At 39.1% G+C, this 16,574-nt stretch overlaps 1 non-coding gene across 1 annotated transcript; it reads left to right on the top strand.

Annotated features, from left to right (window-relative positions):
- The first annotated feature begins 13,089 nt into the window (after window positions 1-13,089).
- LOC139011929 (U11 spliceosomal RNA) lies at window positions 13,090-13,223 on the top strand. The gene has a single exon (XR_011471739.1). It is a non-coding gene; the product is annotated as a U11 spliceosomal RNA (small nuclear RNA).
- The last annotated feature ends 3,351 nt before the right edge of the window (window positions 13,224-16,574 follow it).

The raw sequence follows: 16,574 nt of genomic DNA, 5'->3' as shown, positions 1-16,574 counted from the left end.
CTCTTTGACTTCTTATCTTCAAAACCGTGAGAGGCATTAAGAATCTGTTTCACCTCTCACCTAGCTTCTGGTTGCTTTGCTGACAATCTTTGGTGTTCCTTGGTGTGTTGGAGCATCACACCAATCTCTGCCTTCATCTTCACATGGTGTCCTACTGCATGTGTGTGTCTGTGTCCAAACTTCCCCTTATAAAGATAACAGCATTTTGGATTAGGGTCCCACCCTACTCCGTATGACCTTATCCTAACTTAATTAATTATATGTGCAATGAATCTTTTCCCAAATCACATTCTGAGGCACTGGGTTAGGACTTAAATGTAAGAATTTTGGGAATTATGTGCTTCCAAAATATAATAATGGGACAGGCATATGGAAGGACACAAGTTAACCCATAACACTACTTTCAAATTCCTTCTTCATTTCTAGCACCTGCATATCTCTCTTTTTAAATTTATCTCAGCTATTTGATTTTGTTTCAGCCGATGTACTGTTTTTATTCATCACAGGTATGTATTTGAAGGGAAGGGGCAAAGTCCCACATCAGCACAATCAAGTCATTGGCTGGAATTTTGTTCTTCTATGGTTTAAATGGTCAGAAAAATTTTAAAAAGAATCACCAATTAAATTTTTACAAGAAAATTAAATAATGGCATAAAAGAAAGAATAAAATTTTTGTAAAAGATACTATCAATAAAGAAAAGGTGTATTTGAAAAAAAACTAAAGAAGCCCTAGAAATGGAAAATATAGTCATTGAAAATATAAAACATAGGATAGGTTAAATTGTATGTTAGACACAACTGAAGAAAGAATTAGTGAACTGAAAGATCTGAGGAGATAATAAGAATGTAGTGGAAGGGTTAATGAAGAAAGGTAAGGAAAAAAGTAAGAAAGAGGGTTTAAAAACATGAATTTTAATTGAAAATTAATTTATTTTTTGTTTAAAAATTAAATCTAATATTTGCTTCACGAGGAGCTCCAGAAGAGGATTTAGGGGGCTGGGGGGAGGGATAGAGAGAACTGGCAATTTCTGTATACGAACAGATAATTTTTCAGAATTGAGAAAGGCATTGATTTAGAAAATGCTGACTCTTTTTAATTCCTAATTAATCAAGATTTGACACAATTGGATCTTGCTTCTCCTCACTGCCTAGGGAATAAAACTCTGGGAAAAAATTTTGTTGGGAAAGAGGTTAAAACCACTGGCTATGAGGTAAAGAGACTTGTCTGAAGACTTTCCACATTTTCCTCCATTTCCAAATCAAATCATATTACAATAATACAAGGTATGCCCTTTTAGTTATTGGGTGATACAGCATCAAAGTAGAATTTACCACATTTGTGTTATTGAGCAGGTAAATGAACAAAATAATATTATAAGTTCAATTTTTTCATCAAAGGACATTTTAGAAAATGTTTAGACTGAAGCTATGGCCATACACACTTAGGGTGTATTTATAATGCTTAACTAGTGTGTGGTTCTTATTCTGAATGTAATACTTGTTTTTAAATTTAAATAATAAACAGTATGTTATACATATTTTTGCTTAAAGTCACATTTTGTCATATTTGGCTGCAAAACATATGGTGGGATCAGCATGGTGCCTATCCAATGGAAATATGAACAGGACCACACAAAACGATTCCACTGTGTCGTTTTGTTCAATGTGGCTTCAAGAAAATAAACTCTTCTCACCACAAAAACTTGCTTGTCATTTCCCACTATTTAAAATGATCACTTCTAACTTCATTTCCAGCACCTTATCCCTTTTCTAACCGTTGTCTACTCTAAAGTGACTTGAAGATTTGTTTATTTTGATTTGGAATCCCTCATTCTTCATTTTTACCACATTTCTAACTATAAAATGCATATTATTAAAACATGTTGAGCCTTTGGGATGGTTTGATGTTGGTAATGTAAGATTTTTTGGCTCATTCGTTTAGAGTTTTGTGGTATTTGTATTTTCGGTGCATTTGATATTTTTCTATGTGTTTTAACTTTTAGAGATTTTCTTTTAGTACATAATTGAGGACCGACTTCTCAATTTTCCAGAACATTCAACTTAAACTTAATTCAGCTTTCTTTTTTTTTTAGCCTGTTTATCAGGCAGTGTATTTGTGAGCATTTTAAATCTAGGAATCTTAGCTTTTCTTTATGGTAACCCAAGGTGCAGAACTCAGCTTCAGTTATTTTCAGATCTTTCAAATAGTTGAGAGACAGAGTGAAAGCATAAGTTTCCTCCCAAAAGCAATCAGAGTCTACTCCCAGTCCTTCACAGCCTACACTTTCTAAACTTTAGAAATTACCCTTTAGGGTCTAAAGAGTAATTCCCTAAGCAGGACACAAAATAAGAATTTGGTGCAGAACATTGTTGAGGGGAAACTTTAAATGTCTATCATTGTTTATCTTAATGCAGTCTTATGTAAGTTTTTCATTTGTTTGTTTCTCAACTTCAGCACTTGGAAGATAATGCTGAACCAAATGAAACAATAAAGCTTTTTGCAGGGGAAAAAAAAAAAGCAACAAAACTCCACAACAAAGCATTATCCTCAGATAATGCTTTGTTGTGGAGTTTTGTTGTATGTAGGATGTATAATACTATTCCTGGCTCCTGTCCAGTAGCTGCCAGTAGCACCCTCCCCAATCATGATTGTCAAAAACATCTCCAGAACTGCCAGATGGTCCCTGTGCAGCAAAATCATGCCCGGTTTAGGGTATCATGTTGCTAACTCATTCTGCTCAAGGTCAAATCTCATCTTGCCCCTTATCTCTCATTGTTTTATTTTGTACTTAAGCTTTACCTGTCAATTGTACTTTATTCTGCATACAGATTATTTATTTTGATTTCTAAACACATACTTTTTTTGTCTTTACATTTTTCATCTCGTTTTATAGGAAATTAACCCATTTCATCAAAATCATTTGATTTTTCTTTTTTAATTTTTAAAATTTTTTTTGTTAATCCTCACCCAAGGATATTTTTTCATTGATCTTTTAGCGAGAGGGAAAGACAGAGAGAAACTTCGATGTGAGAGAAACACATTGATTGGTTGCCTCCTGCACGCCCCCGACCAGGGCCTGGGCCAGGGAGGAGCCTGCAATCAAGGTACATGCCCTTGACCACAATTGAACCTGGGACCCTTTAGGCCGCAGGCCAACACTCTATTCACTGAGCCAAACTGGCTAGGGCTGATGTTCTTTTTTTTTCCCTGCAAAAAGCTTTCTTGTTTCATTTGGTCCAGTGCATGGGAGAGGGCTTCAGGGTGGTTAAAAGAATGGCTAGTAGTTTCGGGAAGCAGCTCAGGTAAAAGCCAGACACCAGGGGGATGCAGAGGGGCCCCTCAAAGGCCTCTGGGCCCCAAAGCTCCTAGTCCTGCTTGAGGGTGAACCTTTCTTTTTTTCTTTTTAGAAAAAAATATACTTTTTTATTGATTTCAGAGAGGAAGGGAGAGGGAGAGAGAGATAGAAACATCAATGATGAGAGAAAATCATTGATTGGCTGCCTCATGCACACCCCCTACTGGGGATCAAGCCCGGAACCGAGGCATGTGCTCCTGACTAGAATCGAACCCAGGACCCTTCAGTCCACAGGCCGACGCTCTATCCACTGAGCCAAACCAGCTAGGGCGAGGGTGAGTCTTTCAAAGAAATACTCGCCTAGCTCAGCCTGAGGCCGGCCAGCCTGTGGATGTTAGTCAGGTGTGGCCCATCTTCTTGATGAGTTTCACCTCACCCCGGAAGTGGTTCTCCAGGAGGTCATAGAGCTGAGGGTCTGTGCAGGTAGAACCCAGGGCCTGCAGCTCCAAAAGGGCCTGGTCCAGGTTCCTCTCCAAGGCCAGGGTGGCTTCCATGGTGTCCTCAGTTTTGCTCACTCATCTTGGGGAGGCTTCAGCACGTCCTGGAAGAGAAGGTGGCCACCGAGCTAGTTTTGCAACTTTAAGAGACACTCAGCTCCCTCGGGCTTCTTCTCCGCCAACTGGGGGAAGAAGTGGCCCACACGCTCCAGAGCCACGTCGTCCAGGTTGAAATAGAAGCCCCGAGAGAGGGAGGTGTGGGAGGCCCGCAATGCAGGCTGGCGAGGCGGTTGACCGCAGCCTACACCTCGGTGGAATAATTCTGAGGAATTTGGGAGCTCATGGCTGTCCGGCAATAAGGAGCTAAGGTAGGAAAAAACCTGGTGTGCTGCCTGGTCCCAGAGGTGGCTCTGAAGGTGGTGACTGGATAAGATGCAGGAGGGTGGCCCAAGGCTGGAAGAAGGGGCATCCCTGCGTCTGTTCCATCCAAACACTGTTGAAGCAACAGACAGATCCGGGACTGCTGAGGGCACTTGATGTTCATTTTTAAATTCTTTATTGTTTCAAGTATTACATATAGTATTACATATGTTTCCCTTTTCCCCCATTGACCTCTCCCCTGCCACCCCCACCCCCCAGCACATGCCCTTACCCCCCTAGTGTCCATGTCCATATACTTATATGCATGCATACAAGTCCTTTTGTTGATCTCTTACCCCGCACCGCGCACCCCACCCCCCCTTCCATCTGAGGTTTGATGGTCTGTTTGATGCTTCTCTGTCTGGATCTACTTTTGTTCATCAGTTTATGTTGTTCGTTATATTCCGCAAATGAGTGAGATCATGTGGTATTTATTTTTCTCTGACTGGCTTATTTCACTTAGCATAATGCTCTCCAAGTCCATCCATGCTGTTGCAAATGGTAAGAGTTCTTTCTTTTTAATAGAATACAAACAACTGTATATTTTCAATTTCTTTACTCTGGACATTAGTAAAGATAAGAAATGTAGGGTTTATCCCTATGACAGACAGGTAGGAAGGTTTCTCCAAATTAATATTGTATCCCTGATAAATGCCCTTTGAACCCATACAATTATTCACTTCTTTAATATACATGTGGTCCAAAGACCACTTTTCTAAATGATTTTAACTCTGTCGTGTGAGACAATCAAAATGCCTTATCAAAAGCAGGAGAGACCACATCTCTGCTTAGTCCATTTCTCCCTGGTAGAAGCAAATTAATTCTTTCAAAGTTTCTTCTTCACATGGCCATACTGCTTGCTTGTGATTGAGTGGAATCATTCTTGAATTACACAGAAGAGCATTGTATAATCTGTCCTATTTTGTGAAAATGGACTATGCTGAGAATGGCCAAGGTCTGTCAATAAACGCCTTTTTTATAAATCATGGATGGTGAGAAGTAACACTTCTCTTATAGACACAGAAAACCTTTATGGTTGGGCACGGTTTGGTATCTTTTCTCCCAAACTTCTTCCATCTCTTCCTACCATTCTTCCTTCCTCTATTTATTGTAAGTAATAACATTACCTATTATTCAACTCACAATTATGGATCACTCACTGTGTGTCAGACAGTGAGAGTATGATGATGAAAACAGTAGGGACCTGGCCTTCAAGTAGAAGGAAGACTGATTTGGGGAATGGAGTGAGGACAAGTGAACAGTTCTTTCTACTACAATGCAGCATGTGTAGTGATAAAAGGGAGCATAGCTTTATAGGCGGGGTGCTGCCAGGGAGTGCTTTTCAGACACAGTGATGCCTAAATTCAGGATTAAAGGTGGAGTCAGAATTATTCTGAAGAAAAAGTGGGAAAGATATTCTGGATGAAGGAGTGGAATGAGAGAAGGCATGGCTGCAGAAACTCAAATGGCTCAGTACATGGAAAGTTCTCCTCTTTGATCAGAACTCACTCGAGGAGGAGACACTGAACAAACGAGAAGACCACCCGTGACTTATATAAATATAGTTACTGTCCACACTCAGGACTGTTTGTGTTTTCCTCCCAAATTTTTACTTGTAATGGGAATAGCGAAAAAATGCCACATCATTTTTGAGTGAACATTTCTTAATGGAGACATAGTTTTTCTAATGGAATATCAGCAAAAAAGCCCAACAACAACAAAACCCTTTTGCTTGACATAATGACCCTACTTTCAAGTTGGCTTTAATTTATTCACATATTTCCTTGGGCTTTCAATACCACATTATGCTATTTTATACCAATATTTTAAACGAAGTCAAACCTAGTGAAAAAAACAAGGCAGCCACTATATAACTACTGTTTAAATCCCAAGGAAATTAATGTCCCCTCTCATTTATTTGCAATTGCTGTGTTCTCCTTACTTCCTGGATCTTTTTATTTCTTTTCTTATTTCTTATTTGAAAATTCATTTTTCCGTTTTCTCGGGCCTCAGAGCTCCCGCCTTTATCCTACAATATTTGTTATCTATGGGACCAGATTATGCTTGCTGTTCCCTAGGAGGATCAAGAATTAGATCACAGGCCAGAAATAATCCTCATGTCGGCTTGCAAGTAAGCAGGATCATTTTTGTAGCAGTTTATTATAAGTTGAGAACTAAGCCTAATCTTGCTGATTTTTATTTAGTAATTTGAAAAAAATTAAACCAAGACATTGATCATTACCTCAAAATAGGCAGCGATTACTGTCATATACTTTGCAAAAGAAAGAGGTAAAAACAAGAAGCGGACTTACAGAGGATTTGTAGTAAGTAAACCAAGGAACTTATCGATCAAGCATGATGCATTGAATGGAAATAGCTAAAAACTGCCACATCATTTTTAAGTGAACATTTCTTAATGGAGACAGTTTTTCTAATGGCATATAGTTTATCAATAATATAGTTTAGTTGACCAACAATATAGAAACTATGTATATAGTTTATCAGTAATATGTAGTTTATAAAAAAATATATAAACTATTCCAATTATATTCTTTCAATTGACCCTTATTATAGTTGAAAACCATGATACTTGATTTTTTTTTACATTTCAATTATGATATAGTTGATATTTCTAGAACCTGCATTGGAAAGATGTGATTTGCCATCATGAAGAAATGCTCCTTGATATCATAAGCATGTGCTACAAAGCCTCTCTTGGGAAGAATTGGTTCACACTGCTAGGCATCAATATCTAATGTAGCCTGAGGAAAGGAGTGGGTGGGAGGCAGAATTATGGCTCCCCATAACATCCATGTCCTAATCAGGAATCTGTGAATATGTTATGTTACATGGCAAAGAGGATTAAGGTGGAAGACAGATTTAAGGTTCCTAATCAGTTCATCTTGAAATTGGGAAATTATTTGGAATTATCTGGGTGAGTCCGATGTAAGCACAGGGGTTCTTAGAAGTGAAAGTGGGAGATAGAAGAAGAATCAGTATCAGAGTAGTTTGATATGAGAAAGACTCAGCCAACCATTGCTGGCTCTGAAGATGGAAGGAGGCCACAAGCCAAGAAATGCAGGCAGCTTGGAAAAGCTTCAAAAAGGTGAGAAAATGAGCCTCCAGAAAAGCATGCAGTTCCTTGACATTTTGATTTTAACCCAATGAGACACATTTCAGACATCTGACCTCCAGAACTATAAGATAATAAATTTGTGTTGTTGTAAGCCACCAAAATTTGTGGTAATTTGTTATAGCAGCAACAGAAAACCAATACAGAATTATAGAGAGGGAATTGAGATGGAGAATTCATTCAAGTGGATTCAGCCATTGCTCCAAATCTCTTATAATTGAAAAAAAAAAAAGTATGACGAATTAGAGCATTGGAGTATCAAAGAAGATCTCTTCTAACTAGACATATATACTCTTCTAACTTGCTAAACCTTTGGTAATGGCAAAGCGAGACTTGATGTAAACTAAATGTACCTGAATAAAGGATTTACTTTTTGCTAAATTCAGTTAACTGTTTTCAGTTTATTCACTCAATTTCCTAATGTCAGTTATTTTTTTGCTCTTCTTTTTGGGGGAGGAAATTATAACCATACTCAGACCTATTGACAACTATTGATGCCACGCCAATCACTGGTTGAATCATCACACACTCAAGGTACATTATGAGTTCAATATTTCCTATTTGACATTTTAGTTGTCCTGAAGTTTTCCTAAGCTTTTTGGAAATATTGACTTCTAGGATTCTGGTTTAGTGAGATAGTTAGTGCTATTTACTGTAAGATCCCCCAAAGAATGATGACATGCATGGAAAGACTTGGAGTCCCATACCACTTCAATCCAGTTGGGCATAAAATCTGACACAGACATTTAGAATATCCAGTGTCACTGTAGTGTGCTAGTCCATCAATACTGCTAACATTCACCCACTAAATGTGTGTGCGATCAATGATGTCCTGTTTCAATAATAGCAAAGTGAGCTATGCGGAGCATATTTATTTTCTAATAAAAATAAATATCTTTCAGGAAAAAAACAACAACACACACATTGAAGATTTCTTGCTTGCCGCTAGGAAAGGTATTCTATGAGCTCTGGACCTGGCATGAAGACAGCTTCTGGAATGTCAAACAATTATTGAGTTCTGTACTTGTATATCACAGTGACAACAGCTCCTGCTTTTACTTTTAACCCCTATTACTACATTTACTACATTAACCCCTATTCATGCAGAAAATTGCCAAGCTAGGTTCATCATAAATATGGTAAATTGATTGAAATATTGGTCCTAATTCTCTATCCCTTCTTGTAATAATACCCTTTGCAATATGCTTTTAACATCTCATATCAAGAGATAAAGTCTATTTCTGAGCCTCTTGAATCTGGGCTGACCTTGTGAGCTGCTTTTGTCAAAAGAATGAGGCAGTAGCACCAATTATGAGGAATAGGCCTTAGGAGGTTTGAGCATTTCAACTTTCTCTTAGACACCTGTCTCCACCAAAAGAATAAGTCCAGGCAACTTGCTTGAAGATGATAAACCACATGAAATGAGCCAAGGTGTCCTAGCTTCCAGGAGCCAGCACCCAGAAGCATAAGCAATACAAGTAATTGACTTCTGGCTCATCTAAGAGGTAGGGGAGGGGGAACTGCTCAGCTGAGTCCGGCCTAAATTGTTGACCCAAAGAATTTTGAATTAAGTAGCATCAATTTAGGCTATTCCATTTGAGTTTTGTTTTTTGTTGTTTTGGTGGTTTTTTTATGTACCCACTAATACCTAATGCAAGGTTTTATGGAGGTCTGTGAAGTCTGAAATTTTGTGTAAAATTTGGTGTGCATATTTGTTTTTCTGGGAAGAACTTTTAGCATTTTGCTATTCTCAGACAATTGTGGTCTAGAAAAGTGTTACACATCATTGCCTTATTGGTGCAGTGATGGGCTTAATCACATGCCAGATGCCAGGCCTATTCATCTTCATCAGATTCTGATGAAGACAACTTTTTGTTAGAATGAGACAACTTTTTGTTAGAATGAGAGTAAATACACAAACACACACACACACACACACTCCATACACACACACAAATTTCATGTGTGTATGCATGCGTGCCCATGCTCACTTTTATTAATTGAACTGGAAATCTTTGGATCTCTTTTCTAGGTCGTGTATGCTAAAATACCTTGTTATCACCTGTTATGTAATGCTTATCTTTCCTGCATTGCTTGTGATTAATTTCTACAGTATTAGATTAAAAGATCAATTTCAAATGCTAATACCCTAATTAGATTGCCATCCCAGATTACATATATGTTCTTCTTTGAAGAATTTGCTGTTAGTACCTTCATAATCCAGGGTTCAGGATAAACTTTTTTAACCCTTACCACTTTCATCCTTGGACTAATAGTGAGCTGATAGTCTACCTGCTCACTTCATAGAGAAAAGGGACTCTTTCTCAGCTCCTGCAGGACAGCAATTATAGGGACTATAGAAAACTGTAACATATGACCCATTGTTTAGCTAACAAAGCTAATGGAAGTGTTAGTAATTGCTTCATTGTTTTAACATTGAAATGCACACACACACACACACATTGTGTCCCCAAGTCGTGGGGTATGTCATGTTCTTCCGATGTCTGTAGTGTTCTCTGGTGAGCTCAGGAGGCCAACACACAGGGCTGTGCCTGAATGCCTAGCATTTGCTCTGCACTTATCTACCATGTGCCAAGGCTTGAGAGCCATGCATTTTCCCCAAACTCAGATCTTCTGGCTCATTGTCAGTCAAGTCATGCCAGAGCTGCTAGCCAACAAAAGCATATAGGGAAAATAAATTTGTCATAGGAAAGTACAGAAAGGCGATCACTTTCGGGCAGGACTACAGTAAGAACACTGTTAGGCTGCATGTCACTAATGTTAAAAACAAAATGCCTTGCCAAATAGCTTTAAATTTGTGTTTGAGTGTGCGTGTGTGCATGTGTGTGTGTGTGTGTGTCAATTAAAGCCCAAGGTTTTGGATACTTCTACCATATAGTTAGACCCAAATTCAGTTATGCACAGAAAACCATAGACATTTGCAAGAGCTATTTACCCAGGAACCAAGATGGTTATATTTTAACTCTTCCCCCACACCCAACCCAAGTGTGTTTTTGCTAGCCAGCTCCCAGGTGTGCGAGGTGGGGGTGGGGTGGGGTGGGGAGGGTGGTTTGAGTTTCAGCAAAGCATAGCAGGTGTAATGGTGGTCAGAGAAACACCTCCTTTCTTTCCACAGAATAACAGGTCATTTCACTGAGAAAAGAGCTGGGTTTTCTCCAGCACTTGCACCTTATAGCTTCAAATACATACCACATGGAGAGGATTTCCAGAAAATACAGATTGGCTGCTATTAACACCTAGGGCCTGGGAGCGGAGGTTTCTATCAGTTCTTTGTCTTTGCTCTAAGGTAGGGCACAACAGTGATAACGTTGTCTTCCTTCTTTTGGGTTCTGAAATTACTTTGAAATGCACATAAAAAGATAAAATAGAGGTCAGGCAATCTACAGAAGATTGATGTTCTAAAAGAGATATTTAAATACTCTTTTTCAAAGACAACATTGTCTACTCTACAGATTATAATAGATTTTGTCACCCAAAGATGTAGAATGAAAATAGGAATAGAAATCTGAGGTGTCCTTCAGATGCCATATTGGCTACAAAAATAATTTCTGACGTTGCTAGAGCAAGGACTTGACAATTTGGTGGGCTCAGATGCTGTGGCTATGAGAACCAGGCACCTGAACTTCCTCAGTGAAGTCATGATCATGGGCAAAGGAGGTGGTGCCTGCCACCCAGTAAAAAAGAAAATGAACCACACACAAAGTCTGTGTAATTTCCAAGCGGTTATGAGAGTCCCTTTCCTCCTTCACATTCCCTAAGTCACATGTTCTCTTGTTACATCTGCATTCTTTCTTTTCAGCAAGGTGGCCATTAGTGTCCATTTTCACTAGATATTATGTGTCTAAACACTTTGGATTTGCAGGATGGGAGATACCCATTGTGTTTTGACCTGACCTGCATATCTCCTTGAGGAAGGCTGTGTCTATTACATATTATCCCCAGAAGATGAGCATGATTTAGGGATTGCTGTGTGCTTGTCTTGGGAGCTCCGTGTTGGAATGAAAAAATCCCACACAAAGAGATTAGGCACGAGTTGAGCTCTGAAGTTGCATGGTCTGTTTCCTTTTATTGTTTCTTTTAAAGAAAATGTTCTCAGATTTTCCTCTTGCATCGACCCAGGATAGTCTTTTGAGCAACTTATAATTTTTCAGCAGTTTCCACCCTGTGTTTTTGGATTGCTCTGGTTTTCTAACTCTTGTAGCTACTTAATTATTAACTGGTGGTTCAGGAAGTGTCATAAAACAGTGAAGTTATTTGCTAGATATACATACTAACTGACACACACATAAAATCTATATACATACACTCACACATGAATGCATCTCCAAGTGGACTCCAAGGTGGCAGGAAGAGATTCCACAGTTGGTCTCTTGTAGCATGTTTTGACAGTTCCTTCCTTTAGCAAAAAGAACTTTCAAAAAGCTTCTATATCCCAGCCAGCGTGGCTCAGTGGTTGAGCATCGACCTATGAACTAGGAGGTCACAGTTGGATTTCCAGTCAGGGCACATGCCCAGGGGGTGTGCTCGATCCTCAGGGGTGGGGGGAGGCGTGCAGGAGGCAACCTATCGATGATTTTCTCTCATCATTGATGTTTCTAGCTCTTTGCCTTCCTCTCCGAAATCAATAAAAATATATATTTAAAAAAGTTTCTGTCGTAGACAAACCTTGATAATTTTTTTAAAAAAGTATTTTGTACTGTATAACTAGGGTCAACTATTGTTAAAATTTACCTAATCTCTATTTCAACTCAGGATTTAGAGAAACTTTAGGGCTCACTGTCTTCCCTAGTTTGTATGACAATTCTCTACAGCTTAGAAGCAAGTGTGCAGGCAAAGCTCACATTCCCAGTACAAACTTAGGTCTCTGAATTGTCATTATGACTCTAAACTTGATCTGAAATCAAAAGGTATAAAAATGTTCTGCTTTATGAAAAATTAGGGTATCATATGTTTATATATAAGCTGTATTTTAAATGTCATATAATTTGATATTTAAAAGAATTCTATGGTGAATCTCTCTCTCTCTCTCTCTCTCTCTCTCTCTCTCTCTCGCTTAAAGAATTATCGTAGAATTTATTTTGGATTTTTTTGGCTTAGGTGTTACACAGCTTTTATGCAGACTCCCTGCCTCCTAGCAAGTACTATCCAAATCATGAGTTCCATTTTATTACCTACAATAAATACAGTCTCTAACATAACTTCTGAAACTTTTTCACTAAAGGGCTCTCCATGCTAGAGAACACAAACACTAAATCTGTCCACCTTGGGATGTTTACACTTTAGCCCAAAGTGGTCCAAGTCATGCTTGAATTTTCTTTGAACACCTTGCCTTCAATATTAACGCAACATATATACTACAATTTAGGATACTTGCTTATTTGAATTTAAAATCTTTTAAATTACCGTTCTGTAAAATTGGTGCAACAGGAAGAGGTGCCATGCTCATTCTGTGCCATCCAGCACACCCCACGCGGCTAGAAGGCCGCAGACGGGATTCGTGTTCTTTGTGTGGTGGATCATTACACATTTAGCGAGGTTTTTGTGTGTGTGTGTGTGTGTGTGTGTGTGTGTGTGTGTGTGTGTTTTAGTGCTTAAATGTACTATATATATCTCTATATACGTGTGTGTGTGTGTGTGTGTGTGTGTGTTTAAGTTGGCAGAAAGTTGCAAGGATGAATGGTGAAGGGAATAGTGTCAGTAGAAAGATTAAAAATATAGGAGAAAAAAGGGCTTCTGTAGTGAGTGGCACACCTAGAGCAGTTTGATTGCTCTATGTGCGGAATCGACATCAAGAGATTTTGGAAGTATAATTTTTTGGTACTTGGGCAGCTGGTGATCATTGGTCCTAGCGCCCGCAAAATATATATATATGAAAGATCTTCCTCTGCTAAGGAAGGTACCGTTTATTGAGTTCCCGTGGCTGCTATAATACATTAGCAAACACTTTGTGGCTTAAAAAAATAGAAATATTTTCTTTCATAGTCTTGGAAGCCAGAAGTCTGAAATTGAGGTATTGGCAGGGCTGCCTCTCTCTGGAGCCTGGGGGTATTGGGGAGAGCCTGAATATGATTCTTCCATCTTTTGGTGGGTGCTGGCTTTTCGTGGCATTCCCTGACATGTGGCCCCATCATTTCAGCCTTTGGCACCATCTTCCGATTGCCTTGTCCTCTGTGTGTTTGTGTCTGCTCTTCTGTCTGTTTCAAACCTTCCTCTGCCTTTCTTACAAGGACACTTGTTACTGAATTTAGGGCCCATCTGGATAATCCATAATAATCTCAAAATCCTTAAGTTAATCACATCTTTGACGACCCTTTTTCAAATAAGGCAACATCCATAGTTACTGGATTTAGGATGTGGACATATCTTTTTAGGGGCCACCATTCAACCCACCACCAAAGGGATCAAGAGTCAAGGTAAAGGGATGCGTCTGGAACTGGAAATGGGATATGACGAGAATGGAGAAAGGAAGTTAAGATGGGGATGTATAGAGGCTGGAGTGGGTCAGAAGCCGAAAGGGTTCTCACCTTCCAGTCTCAAACTTCTCTGTGGAGCAGGAGGCAAGGCCCTCTGTTCAGAGGGAAGGCAGTAGACATAGACCTCAGTGTACGAGAAAAATGAAATATTATAAAAGCCGTGGGTGTGGAAGGAGAGTTTGACAAAGAACAGGTAAAGGGCAAGGGCTGGGGTGGTAAGATGTTGAGGACTATATGTTTCTAGATCTTACATTTATAAATTTGACCATACCTTTATACAACTAAGGTTATATGTTGTTTCTTTTTATCAGTAGAGTACACTAACCCAAAACAACTACAACAACAAATAAAGCAAAGCAAAATGAATGCCCGTGAAAATAAAGCACAGTCTGCTAACTTAGCCTAGACTAGCCCAGCAAGTTCGCTGCTTTCTCATGGTGAAACCCAGGGAAACGCTGATGGTGGCTAACGCATGGCCAGAATTAATGTGGGAGAGTAGGGAATGAAAGCCTTCAGTCACTGGGAGCTCCATGGGGAGCAGGGCAAATTGAGCTGAATTTTCTTTGGCTACTAATCTGAAGTTTCTCCAGAAAAGGCTTTTCGAGGAAATGAGAGAAATGCCAAGAAGGGGAGTGTGCTAAATGTGGGGTAGATAAGCCTGAACGTACTGTGCTTGTCCAAGTGATCTAACCATAGAAACAAACTTCAGTCTGTAACTTTAGCCTAATTATCACTTAACGTGGGGATATTTACTGGGCACCGGCCGTGTGTTGGCCTCCATATTGTCCTGAATCCTTATTTGATGGAAATAGTGCCAGCATTTATGTAAATGACTTCAAGCAAGTTCTGATTTTTAATATTTCCACTGTGTACCATCAAACCCATGTCCAAATGTCCAGACAGTTTCAACGTGATCAGAAGAACGGATCAGACATTTTTCTGGCATCCTTTATGTATAAGTCAATGCGTTTAAATGGAGTCTTGATATTTGCATTAATGGGACAGAGATAAGAGATGGGCAAGAATTTTGTTTTCTGAGTCCATAATATTAATTTCTTGGTTCCTCAAGTTATAGTATACTGTAGTGGCTAGATTTCATATTATGTATATGTATCCTACAGGCACAAGAAGCCAAGGGTCTAACTAAATATACCTTATAACAGTGTTTCTCAGGTATTAATGTGCATACGAATCTCTTGGGAATCTTGTAAAAAATGCAGGTTCTGTAGGTTTGGGTTGGGCTTGGGATTTTGCGTTTCAAATAAGCTCCCAGATGACGCTGACGTAGCTGATTCCAAGAATATATTTTGTTTAGCAAGATGTTAGACCATTTAAAAAACTTGTGGAATACATACAAGATCCAAAAATATGTGGATTGGTAGCTGTAACATCAGAAAAAATCATATATGGCAGTAAGCTGAAAATATTTTCCTTATCTTCTGAGAAGATCCATGTTTATTTAGCCTCTTAATAAATCTTCATATTGACCTTCAATCTACTTAGCTTTCTGTGTAGTGAGGATCCAGCAATTAAAATGAGCCAAATTATCTACTCTAAAGATAGTGAGAAATTTTTTAGTTTTGAGTTTGAATGGGTCCAGTAAGTACATCTCTAAGATGTATAGGGTTTTTCTTTTCTGTTTTTTTTTTTTAAATATTAAACATTGTGAGGAAACTAGACAATCTCTTGAGAAGGAAGAGCTTTTTTATTTATTTATTTTTGTTTATTGTCTAAAGTTTTACATATGTCTCCTTTTCCCCCCGATTAACCTTCCCCCCGCCCCCTGCAGCCATTCCCACACCATGCAAGCCCCCACTGCCCCAGTGTCTGTAAGCATCGGTTATGCTAATATGCATGCATACAAGTCCTTTGGTTGCTCTCTAACCCTCCTTCCCCTGACATTTGTCTCTGGATCTATTTTTTTAAATATATTTTTATTGATTTCAGAGAGGAAGGGAGGGAGAGAGAGAGAGAGAGAGAGAGAGAGAGAGAGAGAAACATCAATGATGAGAGAGAATCACTGATCAGCTGTCTCCTCCACACCCCCTACTGGGGATCATGCCTGCAACCTGGGCATGTGCCGTGACCGGGAATTGAACCTGGGACCCTTCAGTCTGCAGGCCAGTGCTCTATCCACTGAGCAACACTGGCCAGGGCTCTGGATCTATTCTTGTTCACCAAATTATGTTGATCATTATATCCCACATATGAGTGAGATCATGTGATATCTATCTTTCTCTGACTGGCTTATTTCGATTAGCGTAATGCTCTCCAGTTCCATCCATGCTGTTGCAAATGGTAAAAGTTCCTTCTTTTGTATAGCGGTGTAGTATTCCATTGTGTAGATGTACCACAGTTTTTTCATCCACTCATCTGCTGATGGGCACTTAGGTTGTTTCCAAATCTTAGCTATTGTAAATTGTGCTTCTATAAACATAGGGGTGCATATATCCTTTCTGATTGGTGTTTCTGGTTTCTTGGGATATAGTTCTAGAAGTGGGATCACTGGGTCAAAATGGCAGTTCCATTTTTAACTTTTTGAGGAAACTCCATACTGTCTTCCACAATGGCTACACCAGTCTGCATTCCCACCAGCAGTGCATGAGGGTTCCTTTTTCTCCACATCCTCACCAGCACTTGTCGTTTGTTGATTTGTTGATGATAGGCTTTTTGTTTTCATCATCAGGAGTTTAGTAGTAGTTTTAGAGACACTTTTACTAAGATTTATTAGACT

The sequence above is a fragment of the Myotis yumanensis genome, unplaced genomic scaffold (assembly GCF_028538775.1).
Source record: "Myotis yumanensis isolate MYYU_CA2020_CCGP unplaced genomic scaffold, mMyoYum1.0.hap1 SCAF_5, whole genome shotgun sequence".
Lineage (NCBI taxonomy): Eukaryota > Metazoa > Chordata > Mammalia > Chiroptera > Vespertilionidae > Myotis > Myotis yumanensis.
Note: the sequence above shows the minus strand (reverse complement) of the source record. Positions and strands in the feature narration are given on the sequence as shown.